This window comes from Globicephala melas, chromosome 1 (assembly GCF_963455315.2).
Source record: "Globicephala melas chromosome 1, mGloMel1.2, whole genome shotgun sequence".
NCBI classification, from domain to species: domain Eukaryota; kingdom Metazoa; phylum Chordata; class Mammalia; order Artiodactyla; family Delphinidae; genus Globicephala; species Globicephala melas.
In genome coordinates this window covers 122,721,434-122,735,354 of record NC_083314.1, presented here as the reverse complement: position 1 = coordinate 122,735,354, position 13,921 = coordinate 122,721,434, and the positions used below count along the sequence as shown (strand labels likewise).

At 38.5% G+C, this 13,921-nt stretch overlaps 1 protein-coding gene across 7 annotated transcripts in view; it reads right to left on the bottom strand.

Moving 5' to 3' along the window:
* The window catches only part of SLC44A5 (solute carrier family 44 member 5), a 377,697-nt gene that overhangs the window by 78,629 nt on the left and 285,147 nt on the right, over nucleotides 1–13,921 (bottom strand). The window lies entirely within an intron of this gene.

Below are 13,921 nucleotides of genomic sequence, written 5' to 3'. Positions count from 1 at the left end.
GCTCCACCTCATACAAACTCATCGCCCTTATATACTTATCAGCTAGACTACAGAACCACACAAAGCAACGTACATTAGCTAAATTGGGCCATACTCCCTAATTCTAACTAAATGTTTCTAATTTCTCTAATTTGATTAATACGTTTCCTAAAAATCTGGGAAATTTATTGGTCACCTAATGCTTGCCTTTGTATATGGAAAACATATCTCTTTGTCCTTTGCTTCTTTTAACATTTCCAGCTATCTCCTTACCCACATGTAATGGATTTGACAGTTCATGTTACAATTCAATCACTCTTATGTACATAGCCTGTGTGACTTGGGAAGATAAAAATAAATCAATTCTGAATGAGAATTTTAATATGGAAAAGACACTTTTCTCAATAATTTTTCTCATCCATCCAAGCCTTTCCTTTTAGTATCTGAGTACCCAGAAAAGTCTCCTTTGTCTAATTCTTTCTTCAATGTCATAGAGGCACTGACAGTTTCATCTTCTAATACCTTCTTACAAGATCTGACTCATTCGGACAGTTCTCTGCTGCCATATGCTCCCATCTTTATGTCCCAGGATAAAGAAAGTGGACTATAAATAAGGCATTTAAATGACATCTAAGTGTTCAATGTATAATGTCTCCAGGCACTATTTTATTAAATTCTTCTTTTATATCTTAGTTTGTCAGAGACCTAAGAGTTCTAATTTTACCTGACTCTATACTCTGTAATATGTTTCTTTTAACTTTATCCCAAAATGGTATATTCCTTTTCTATACAATTATTAATTCAAAATGGGCACCTGAAGAAACATTTGGATTGCTAGGTTTGCTACTTAATATTTTTATGACCCTGAACAAGTCACTTAAATGCTTTAGTCTTGGCTTTCCAATTTGTTACTAAAAAAATGGGTATAATAATACCCAGCCCCAAAGAATGTTGAGGATATGAAAGAAGATAAAGAAAGTGGAATGCCTAATGTGGTACTTGGCGTGCAATATAGACTCAGTAATGATAGGTCCTGTCTTATTTGGGTTTCACAGAAACCAAACACTGAGACAAGGACTTTGATACACGTAGTTAATTTGGGAAGTGATTAAGTGGGGGCGAAGAGAGTGAGACAGGGAAGGGAGCAAAGCCAATAAAGTGCATGTTAACGAGTGGGATACTGTTATGGGTGAGGTGACTCCACGCTGCTGGGGACCTTCTGAGGAACCATGGAGAACCTCTGCCCATGTTGCCGTGTCAGTGGGCATGATAAAACTATCTGCCATAGCTGTAAGCAAACTTGGAAGGACTGGGGGGATATGGGGTGGGGCATCAGCAACACCTGCTGTAGTTTTTTTTCTTTTTTCATCATCAGTCATTCAGCTAAATATCTTACTAAATGATAGCTCTGTGTCCTGTACTAGAAGTCAATACCAGTATAGTTTACGTCAGAGTTCTCGACAAACACACGAAAAGGAGAGAATAAAGTTTGTAGAAGGCTTGGAGAAGAGGTGGGACCTGGAAAAGACTAGAAAATGACCAAGATTTGAGAAGGAATCTGGAAGGTGACAAGGAGTAGGGAAAGAATTATAGATTGAGGAAACAGTATAATAATAAGAGCTTCAATTTACTAATTGCTTACATGTATCAAGTACTATGCTAAATATATTATATCCATTTCTCATTTGAGTCTCACAATAACCCTATAAAGTAGATATTTTCACCTCTGATATTATTTGCAGCTCAGAGTTTTATTTACTTCTCAAGATCACCCAGGTTTTAAGTGGCATAAACAGGGTTTGAACTTAGGAGTGTTGCTCTCTAGGGCTCATGCTTTAAACATTAGACTATAGTCACTATACTGCTGCCTGCTAAAGGACAGATTGGGAATGAGCTTGTTAACACTGGAAACAACAAGGATATCAGCTAAATGAGGATGAGCAGTATGTTAGACACATATGGTAGGAAAGGAGATAACACAGGTGATTTTGGAGCCTCTGCCACCTGTAAAGAAGAGCTTTGTACTTGGCAGGAGAAGGAGAGAGTCTGGTTGACAGGGATCTCATGCCCAAGACAAAGGAGAGGAAGATGAACATGGAAGTGTCAAGGGAAGAGTTCTCCTCCTTGATTTTGTAGTTTTGAATTATGGCAGGTGGCTGTTTACTAAGCTGCTGCTACACCTCTCCACGTATCCTCTGGCACAGAAGTTTTGCTGCATATGCTCTGTGTTTGAGCTGGAACATCAAGTCTGAGCTGAAAGCTTCAAGGGCCAGTTCAACCAAGTCACCTCAGTCAAGGGTATCTAGTTTTCCTTATCTTCTCCATTAAGCCCACATCTCTCCACACCTCCACTGGAGGAATATGGCACGGAAAAAAAGAGGAGGAAAAGGAAATACGCAGTAGCAGTCATTCTGTCCATTAGTAAAGTAAGGGGCTTCTCACATTTTACTCCCTTTCTTGGAATTTCTCTATTCATGGAACTTCTAGAACTGTGCTGTCCAATATGGTAGCCACTAACCACATATGTCTACTGTACACTTAAATGTGGCTTACCTGAAGCGAGACATAATGTAACTGCAAAATACACATCAGATTTTAAAGAGAGTATGAACAACAACAAAAAAAGAATGTAAATATCTCATTAATACTGTTCATATTGAGTATATTTGAAATGATAATATTTGGTTATGGTTAATTTCATCTGTTTATTTTTACTCCCTTAAATGTAGCTACTAGGAAATTTAACATTACACATTTGACTCACTTATGCTTCTTCTGGCTCGATCTGTTCTAGAATATTTCCCCACAAATGTCAGGACTTCTCATATAAGGTGATTAATTGTGCTGTAGCATCATGGGTTTGTATGTCAGTCCTCCTCAACTCCATCATACCCAACACATCCTTTTTATAACGAATATTTGACAATGCTGCTTTTATATAAATCTTGAAGTACTATTTATACATAACTCATCTACCCCCACACACACAATTTCTTAAAAACAAACAATAGCTGTAATGTAAATGAGAACTAAGAAAATAAGTTCTAATTAAACAGTATGCATATCAATATTGCAAATGCTCACATGTGACCAAGCTAGAAGACACAGTAAAATAGGTACTTGCAGCTATAGATAGAATCACTGAATGTAACAGTTATAATTGCAGGAGGATTCAGGTGTATTGTGTAGGAGACTCAAATACTGTAAGTGGTGTTGTCAATGATATGATTTTCCTAAATGAAAAAATTTTAGTAAATTCCAACCAAAAAAGTACAATCTTTCCTAAAATTCTCTTGGTAGTTATTAAAACCATGCAAAAATAAAAATTTGTAATTTTAAAACAGAAGTTCTAGATTCAAATATTTAAAAGCAAATTGTCACCTACATGAGTGGTACATGGGAAAGTTAGGCGAGAAGCGGGGCAATTCTTGGTTTTGTAGAACTGTCCCAGATATTGCCAGGCATCTATCTTCCCTGGTTTCCACCTACCCACTAAAAGACAGTAGTACCTCTAAAACATGTGACAATCAAAAAGTCAACTCAAATTTTCCAGAAGACCCCCCTATGCAGTGGTACTGCTCCAGTTGAGAGCCACTGATGTAGATGTTTATTCACACTCTTAAAAATTTCCAAAATATATAGATTTCACATGGTCTTTTCCTCCCTGATTTTTTGGGGGATATGCCATCATGGAGCTCTTTCTTATAATTTAATCCCATATACTTTTTTTATTCACTAGTTTTATTTTTTGGATTCTACATATAAGTGATATCATACAGTATTTATCTTTCTCTGTCTGAGTTATTTCACTAAGCATATTGCCTTCCAAGTACATCCATGCTGTTGCAAATGGCAAAATTTCATTCTTTTTTATGGCTGAGTAGTATTCCATTGTATGTATATACACATCTTCTTTATCCATTCATCTGTTGATGGACATTTGTTTCCATATCTTGGCAATTGTAAATAATGCTGCTATGAACACTGCAGTGTATGTATCTTTTTGAATTAGTGTTTTTGTTTCTTTTGGCTATATACCCCAGAGTGGAAATGCTGAGTCATATGGTAGTTCTATTTTTTTTTTTAAGTACTGCATTTTCTTTTTAATATTTATTTATTTATTTAGGTTGCACCAGGTCTTAGTTGTGGAAGGCAGGCTCCTTAGTTGAGGCTCCAGGGATACTTAGTTGTGGCTCACCAGCTCCTTAGTTGCAGCAATGGACTCCTTAGTTGTGGCCTATGGGCTCCTTAGTTGTGGCATGCGAACTCTTAGTTGTGGCATGCATGTGGGATCTAGTTTCCTGACCAGAGATCAAATCCAGGCCCCCTGCATTGGGAGCACAGAGTCTTATCCACTGTGCCACACTTTTTTTTTTTTTTTTTTTTTGGGAAACCTCCATACTGTATTCCACAGTGGTTACACCAATTTACATTCCTATCAACAGTGTACAAGAGTTCCCTTTGCTCCACATCTTTGCCAACATTTGTGATTTGTGTTATTTTTGATGACAGTTATTCTTAGAGGTATGAGGTGATATCTAGTTGTGGTTTTAATTTGCATTTCTCTGATGATTAGCAACATTGAGCATCTTTTCACGTGCCTGTTGGTCATTTGTATTCTTTGGAAAAATGTCTATGTTAAAATTTGTATGGAAACACAAAATACCCTAAATAGCCAAAACAATCTTGAGAAAGAATCACACTCCCTGACTTCAGACTATACTACAAAGCTATAGTAACAATATGGTGTCGGCACAAAAACAGACTTATAGATCAATGCAACAGAACAGAGAGCCCAGAAATAAGCCCATGAACTTATGGTCAACTTACAACAAAGGAGGCAAGAACATACAATGGAGAAAAGACACTCTCTTTTTTTTTTTTTTTGCTGTACGCGGGCCTCTCACTGTTGTGGCCTCTCCCATTGCGGAGCACAGGCTCCGGACGCGCAGGCTTAGCGGCCATGGCTCACGGGCCCAGCTGCTCCGCGGCATGTGGGATCTTCCTGGACCGGGGCACGAACCCGTGTCCCGTGCATCAGCAGGCGGACTCTCAACCACTGTGCCACCAGGGAAGCCCCAAGACAGTCTCTTTAATAAGTGGTGTTGGGAAGACTGGACAGCTACATGTGAAAGAATGAAATTTGAACATTTTCTAATACCATATACAAAAATAAAATCAAAATGAATTAAAGACCTGAATGTATTGGGTTGGCCAAAAGGTTTGTTCACTTTTTCCATAAGATGGCTCTAGTAGCACTTAGTTGTCTTTCATTGGAAACCATTTTGTTAGATTGCATGTGACAGCTGTCATATCAGCATGCACTTAAAAAAAAGACATCAAAATTGGTGAATTTTTGTGTAGCCATTTTAATATTGAAGATAGAAGAAAAAAGCAACATTTTCAGCATATGATGCTTCATTATTTCAAGAAAGGTAGAAACACAACCAAAAGGCAAAAAAAAAAAAAAAAATTTGTGCTGTGTATGGAGAAGGTGCTGTGACTGATGGAGCATGTCAAAAGTGGTTTGCAAAGTTTCATGCTGGAGATTTCTCGCTGGACGATGCTCCGTGGTCGGGTAGACCAGTTGAAGTTGATAGCGATTAAATCGAGACATTAACTGAGAACAATGAACGTTATACGTGAGATAGCCGACATACTCAAAATATCCAAATCAAGCGTTGAAAATCATTTGCACCAGCTTGGTTATGTTCATCGCTTTGATGTTTGTGTTCCACATAAGTTAAGTGAAAAAAATCTTCTTGACCGTATTTCCGCATGAGATTCTCTATTGAAACGTAATGAAATCATTCTGTTTTTAAAACAACTTGTGATGGGCAATGAAGAGTGGATACTGTATAACAATGTGGAATGGAAGAGATCATGGGGCAAGCGAAATAAACCACCAACCACACCAAAGGCCGGTCTTCATCCAAAGAAGGTGATCTTGTGTATATGGTGGGATTGGAAGGGAGTCCTCTATGATGAGCTCCTTCTGGAAAACCAAACAATTAATTCCAACAAGTACTGCTCCCAATTAGACCAACTGAAAGTGGCACTCGATGAAAAGCATCTGGAATTAGTCAACAGAAAATGCATAATCTTCCATCAGGATAAGGCAAGACTGCATGTTTCTTTGATGACCAGGCAAAAGCTGTTACAGCTTGGCTGGGAAGTTCTGATTCATCTGCTGTATTCATCAGACATTGCACCTTCGGATTTCCATTTATTTTTGTCTTTACAAAATTCTCTTAATGGACAAAATTTCAATTCCCTGGAAGACTGTAAAAGGCACCTGGAACAGTTCTTTGCTCAAAAAGATAAAATATTTTGGAAGATGGAATTATGAAGGTGCCTGAAAAATGGCAGAAGGTAGTGAAACAAAAGGGCGAACATGTTGTTCGATAAAGTTCTTGGTGAAAATGAAAAATGTGTCTTTTATTTTTACTTAAAAACTGAAGGGACCTTTCGGCCAACCCAATAAGACTGGGAATCATAAAACTCCTAGAAGGAAACATAGGCTGAACAGCCTTTGACATAAATTGTAGTAATATTTTTTTAGATCCATCTCCTAAGGCAAAAGAAAATAAAAGCAAAAATAAACAAATGGGACCTAATCAGCTTAAAAACTTTTGCACAGCAAAGGTAACCATCAACAAAATGGAAAGACAACCAACTAAATGGGAGAAAATATTTGCAAATGATATGACCAATAAGGGGTTAATAACCAAAATACATAAACAGCTCATACAGCTCAACCTCAAAAAACCAAACGACCTGATTAAAAAATGGACAAAAGACCTGAATAATGCCATTTACTTTTATTCAGCTGATCAGCATGTTTGGCAGCTTTCAAATATGTCCATAAATTATTTGACAATTTTCCTTCAAATAGTGGTGCTTAATTCCCTATCCTTTGAGTGTGGACTAGACTTAGTGACTGGCTTCTAATGAATAGAATGTGACAGAATAATATTTGGTGACTTCCAAGAATAGGTCATAAAAGGCAGTGCAGCTTCCTCTTTGCTCTCCCTCTCTCTATTTTAGATCAGTAGCTCTAGGGGAAGCCATCTGACATGTCATGAGGACACTCAGACAGTCCTATAGAAAAAGCCCACGATTGTCAGCAGTCAGCAAGAACTGAAGCCTCGTGGTGACATCCGTGCAAGGGAGCCATCTAGAAGGCTGACACCTCACCATAGTCACGCCTTCAGCGGAGTGTGGCCTTGGCTTACATCTTGACCGCTACTTCATAAAGAACTCAGAGCCAGAGCCACAACCAAGCTATTCCCAATTCCAGACCACAGAAACTGTGAGATAAGAAATGTTTGCTTACTTTACATTGCCAAGTTTGGAGTAATTTGTTATGCAGCAATAGATAACTAACTCCTATCTAGCTTTTAAAAATCTTTTGTATACCTGAAGCAGTTAAATCACCTTTCTCTCCTTCAACCTAAATATTCACAATACTTAAGTTTTATTTTCTATTTGATTTCTATTTTTATTTTCTCTTGTCATGTTTTAAATTCATAGCTACAATTCCTAGGATTTAAGTATTTTTTGTTGCTTCGCTATATGATTTAATACATGGAGCCTGCAACTTGATTTAAAATATGACTTAGGGCCTACCTAACCAATTACACGTTATCTGATACCTATTTACCTTACTTCTTTAAAAAAAAGTTAATATGAAAACTTTATCTTAAAGTGTGGGTCTAGAATATAGTCAAACTCCCATTCAATCATTCATACTGAATTGTCAGTCATCATATTCTTATTAAGTTAAATCATTCATTCATTCCCTGGGCCTTACTATTGGCCAGTGCAGAGGGAAGATGGTTTCTGAAGAATGATAATGGATTCGCTTAAGCTTAACCAAGTCACGGCCTTAATTTTAGCTGCTGTTCAAGTTGTAGTCTCTCTGCTGGAACAAATCAAAGCAGCCTCTGCCAGCTTGCATGCAGCAATTGATCTAACAAAAGCTTTCTCCTTTCCCAGTAAGTATAAACACCAGGAGCATTTGCTTTCAACTGGCAGGGATAGTGCTGCATCCTCACCATCTCCCCTTGAAGTTACATGACCTCCTAGCTCTTTGTCACAATTTAGTCTGCAAGATTTTTTTTTTTTTTTTTTTTGCGGTACGCGGGCCTCTCACTGCTGTGGCCTCTCCCGTTGCGGAGCACAGGCTCCGGACGCGCAGGTCCAGCGGCCATGGCTCACGGGCCCAGCCGCTCCGCGGCATGTGGAATCCTCCCGGACCGGGGCACGAAACCGTGCCCCCTGCATCGGCAGGCGGACTCTCAACCACTGCGCCACCAGGGAAGCCCTAGTCTGCAAGATTTTAATATAATATCTTACCTCACAGGATACAACACAGATTCCTTACACTGATGGCATCATGCTGATAAGATCTGGAGAATATTGGATAGCATGTAACCAGGATGTCATACAAAGACATACGTGTGCTAATGGATAGGAGATAAACCTCATGAAAATATAGGAGTCTTCCAGTAAGATCTGAGGGCCTGGTAGTGATATCTCCTCCAAAGTAAAAGATAAGTTGCCGTACCTTGCATTGTCTGTTATTTAAAAAGAGGCACAGCATTTAATGGCTGCCCCAAGAAATAAAGTGCTTTTCAGATAATCCAGGTTACTGTACTAGCAGGTCTGCCACTAGGTCTATATGGCAAATGCCTATTAGAGGTTCTTACGGCTTTGGAGAAAATCCATATCCTTTCAGCAAATAAATGTTCTTCTTTTGAGAAGTACCTCCTGAACGTTGAATGATCACCTAATGACATGAGAAGCCCATCAGTGAACTGAATGTTATCTGATCCATCAAGCCTAAAGTTGGCTGTGCCCAATAGCACTCCCTTATTGAGTAGAAGTGGTGTATTCGTTCAATGCTTGAGAAGGTCATGAAGGCACAAGAAAGTTTCATAAGAAGACTGCTCACAATAATAGGGTGTTGACTCCTGAGGCGCGGCTTTAACACATACCTATGGCTCATGGAAATGTCCCTGTGATTATTTGACTAGGAAGCAAAAAAATCAAATCAGATTTACAGGTGGAGCATCTGTTGGCACAGATCAGGAGGCATTCTTCTGGTTATCTACTTTGACTGAAAGAAGAGATGAACTGAATCTGAAACGTTTATCTATTCATAGACTTTGGCCACATTATCACAAACTGGAAAAGAAAAAATATTAGACAACCAATGGCAAGGAAGTTTAAGAAATATTAGAAGTACTGACTTCCAAATGGACTCAGAATATGAAAATATTTATGTCTCATGTGGCTGCTTAGTAAAGACCCCTCTGTAGAGACAGCTTTCAATAACGAGATGGAAAATTAATTGTTCAATGATTTTGTGAAAAAGTAATCATGACAGTAGGGATGAAAATTATGCATGGGTTTTGGATAACATGGACTTTTATTCACAAAGGCTGACCAGGATCCCAACAATGCTTATGTGACAAATCTGTCAGCAGTGGATAACCAACACTGAACTCAGTCACCCAGAATAGCCATCCTTATGGAACAAAACACCCTAGGCAAGATCTGGTTAAAGCACCACCTAGGAAGCAAGCCTTTCAAGGTTGGGTTGCTGTTTTCTAGAATACAGCAAGATCCTAGCAGGAAATAGATGTTATAGTCACCCAAGATAATTGCAGAGAGCTTAATAAAGAAATATTTACAAAGGTATGGGCAGAGTTAAGGAAAAGAATAGTTGGTTCAGAGCCCAGAGGCTAGCTACAACAGGGAGTCATTTTTACCTCTAGGCCTGAAGGGGCAAAGGAGGAAGGAGTTCCCTAAATCCAGAGAGAGAAGCCAAATGGAAAGAGTTGACTGACTGGACTTGGGGCCTCAGGTAGAGAGGTGCAGTTAACCTGTGGTGACCTACCAGCAAGAGAATCAGAGGAATAAACTCCATAAAACCATTCTCTTACACTCCAATCTGCTGTTGATACCTCCCACAGACCAAATTGGAAGCCAGGGGACAAGAGAGCCTGTGGATGTCATCATAAAAGCCAACTTCTCTAGGGACAGAGCAGGGTGAAGAGTGGGGTAGAGAAGAGATCCAAGGGGTTAAATGAATAGTACCCAGCTCAGGGACTTCCCTGGTGGTCCAGTGGTTCAGACTTTGCCTTGCAATGCAGAGGGTGTGGGTTTGATCCCTGGTCAGGGAGCTAAGATCCCACATGCCTCACGGCCAAAAAAACCCAAAACATAAAGCAGAAGCAATATGGTAACAAATTCAATAAAGATTTTTAAAAAATGGTCCACGTCAAAAAAATCTTTAAAAAAAAAAAAAAAAGAAAAATACCCAGCCCATGTTCTGAACAAGTGACCAGCCTACTCACAGGGGAAATTTTAGATATATTCAGCAAGACATTCAGGACTTCATTAAAGACAAACAAAAAACTACCAGAGGTACATGTTTTCAGACTCTTTTGTCAGAATTTACTGCCACACAGGACAGCAAAAGAAAAGAGCAAAATGACACACATTCTAAATATCAGAGTCTGTAAAATGCAAGGGGTGAGAATAGGAAGTAAAAGATGGGACAAAGAGTATGTTTAAAGCATATTTGTAAATAATACATAGAATTGAAAGAAAATGGAAAAACTACCCAATAACTAAGAAATCAAATTAGGCTTTCCACAACACCTTTGTTTTTTTCTGTATTAGCAGGTCTGACTTTATGCTTGCTACATTAATATGCTTTTTTTCTAGTTAATCTAAATAGATGTTAGTCTACTACTATTTACAATCTGTTCAAGGTTTTGATTCACATTGAAGTGGCTGGAAATAATGAAGACAAAAATTTATTTATTCTTTCCTTCATTCACTCTCCAGATGTTTTCTGAGTGCCTGCTATGCGTCAGCACCACGCTAAACTCTGGGTATATAAAGGTCCTTGTTCTCCTAGAGCCTACAGTCTACTGGGGGAAGTAGATCTTAATGAATTAATTGCACAGATGTGAAATTTCAATTCTGACAAGCACTACAAAGAAGCAATATGTGGTACAGAGAGAGGGATTCATAGAGGCAGATGATCAAATGAGGAAAGCCAGGTATGATGTCCCTGAGAGGTATGCAGGAGCTGAGATCTGAAAAATGAAGAGAGGCACAAAGAGGCTTCCAGCCGACGGACACCTGGACGAGGCCCTGTGAGGGGGAGGGGCACGATGGGTACTGGGATGGAATAGGTTATTTTATACAATGAACTACAGGGAGATTGTTTTAGCGTAACAAGATTGTCAGTGCCAGTTGTGCAATCCATAGCAGAGGCTCTGTTCAAGTGAGTCCTTCTCTTCCTATCAAATTTTCCTTGAAAAACTCAAGGTCACCACACATTCAGTATCACTCATCTTGGTGTTTACTTGCTTAATTGTGGTTCTATAATTGGCAACCATTGCTTTATGTCAAGGAAGAGCTTTCATTGTTCCTAAAACCTGATGCAATTTATTATATCTGAAAATGCTACATGTAATCTTCATTATTAACATCTACTACTAAATACACTTTTTAGAAAGATCTATGAAATCCTTTGAGGTCTTCCTGGCCAAAAAAGCCCAAAGAATGAGATACTGTCTGACATAATTTTATTTACTCTATAGCACAATCATTAACTGAAAGAAAAAACCAAATCTACTAATAGGTGTGGATTATCATAAAGAATATGGTCCTCTCTTTAGTGTGTACATAATAGAGGCTAATTTTGCAAACGGTTACTGAATGTAAACAATGACGCTGCAGCAAAGTGAACATGTACTCAGTCTCACAGAGCAAGACGGCAGCTACCAAATTATTCATGATTTTGCTTGCAAAACAATACGTGCTTTTCACTCACGCCTCTGGTGCCGTTCTCTCTGTTTTAAGTCCAACACTATGTGGAATTAGACGACGGAGGGAAAGGAGGGAGAGAAAGCATTAGGAGAAAGTATCATGGGGTTCTGATCTGCCCCCTCTCTCAGTATCCTTCATTACTTAAAGAATCCTCATTCATCTTCTTTATTAAATAAAAGGCAGTATAGCATGGTGATTAAGAGCAGAGGCTCTAGAATAAAACTGCCTGGATTATACTGGTGAATAAAACCAAATGACAAAGTTACACAGAAATCAATACAAATCAGGATCAATCAACTTTTTCCCTTAATTTTCTCGCTATTTTAGAAATAACTATAAAAGACTAAGTGTAGCTGACGCATGTGTGTGTGTGTGTGTGTGTGTGAGAGAGAGAAAGAGAGAGACAGAGACAGAGACAGAGAGACAGAGAGAGAGACAGGGAGAAGAGAAAGGTAAGAAGAGAAATTATTTGTGAAACACTCCTATTTGGGTAATTCATAGCAGATTAGCAAAGATTGATAAGCGATGGGTGAAAACTTTATTCAGGCAAATGATCTTTTCACTCATATCAAGGAACTCATATCCTGTTACTGAAATAGCAGGAGCAAGTATTATTACCTAGTATTGTCTCTTATTTCCAAACATTTGCAAAGTATGTTCCTGTTGTGCTCTAGGGTTGAGTCAGAAGTTGCAGCCATTACAAAGCCCTCTGTCAAGGAGAAAATGTGATTAGACCAACTGCTTGCACTGACACTTAAAAATTAACTGCAAATCTGTTTGGGGCAGCTAAGGCATTCCCTAAACACTTGCTGGTTGGGAATGTCGGCTTTCAAATCATTATTTTGTATCCCTTAAAGATACATTTTAACTGTTTTAATATGTGAGGAACAGGCCTGCCAAATTGTGCTTATGGCTTTTTAACACAAGCAATTTACAAATGCAATGAAGCAGATAATAGGACACATGATACAGAATTTGAAAATCTGTGTTGATGACACTGCTGCTGTAGAAACATTTTTGGAGCAGCCCTGTGTCCGGCTGCCTGGATAAGAAAAATGTTGTTTCTTATTTCACAGGGGGCCTCTTCCACCCAATGGTGAGTTTAGGGTCGTGTCCTTGAGCACAGATCAATCTCTCTCATGCTAACAATAGTCTACTTGAAATCCTCTAGAATTCGTGCATTCAGCAAAATACAACAAACAGTAAAAATCTCACTCAGCATTAAAAAAAAAATCTGTTCCAGTAACAGTCAAAACTAAGTGTTTTCCTTTTAAAATGAAGGCTTCCATAGTAACGTATAAGTATGTAGTTTTATTTGTAAACATTTATATATTTGTCAAGAATGCAAAAGGACATTTAATACTGGTTCTGGTTATTTATAAATACAATAAATTTTTCATTAAGAAAAGTTTACGAGAAAAATTTTAAAAATAATGGAACTGGAGTCGTTTAAATTTCTTACCTTTTTATTGAAAAAAATTTTGTTTTGCTAAAACAATGTCTCCAAGCTGTGGCCTGATAGGCAGGCTCATTTTAGTTCTGAAGTAGACTAAAGGCACAGTGTGACCTCCTGTCACATTCATTCTCCATCACCAGTGTCCACTTACAATGAATAGTAGGATCATACCTTTAAGCTCAATACCAAGGGATGCCTGGTGAGGTATAACATAATTTTAAAAACTATATTTGTTTATTAGTAAGAGAGACTGTCCACTGCTTCTCTGTACAGACAGTATCAAAAAGTCATCTTGGAATTATCTTTGTTCTTCAAAAAGTCACTTGAGGGACCCCTCAGTTATGAAAATATGGTTCTCTCCCTTTCTAATATCCCTTGGGATGGGAAGACTAATTAGCTTTGAGAGAAGGAAGGGACGAGAACTAAATGTTTCTCCTTGAGATTTTAATTTAGGACAGAACAGACTGACCCTGAACTAGGTCTATAGGCCAAAAGGAATACAAATACCTTGAAGGCAGAGACTGGACTGTTGTCCTAGACTTCATAGAAGGGTCTAAGAGTAGGGGCTGCATTCTGATACTAGCCATGCTTTGAGGAGAAATGGCTGAGCATGGTATAAAGACTTAAAAAGCT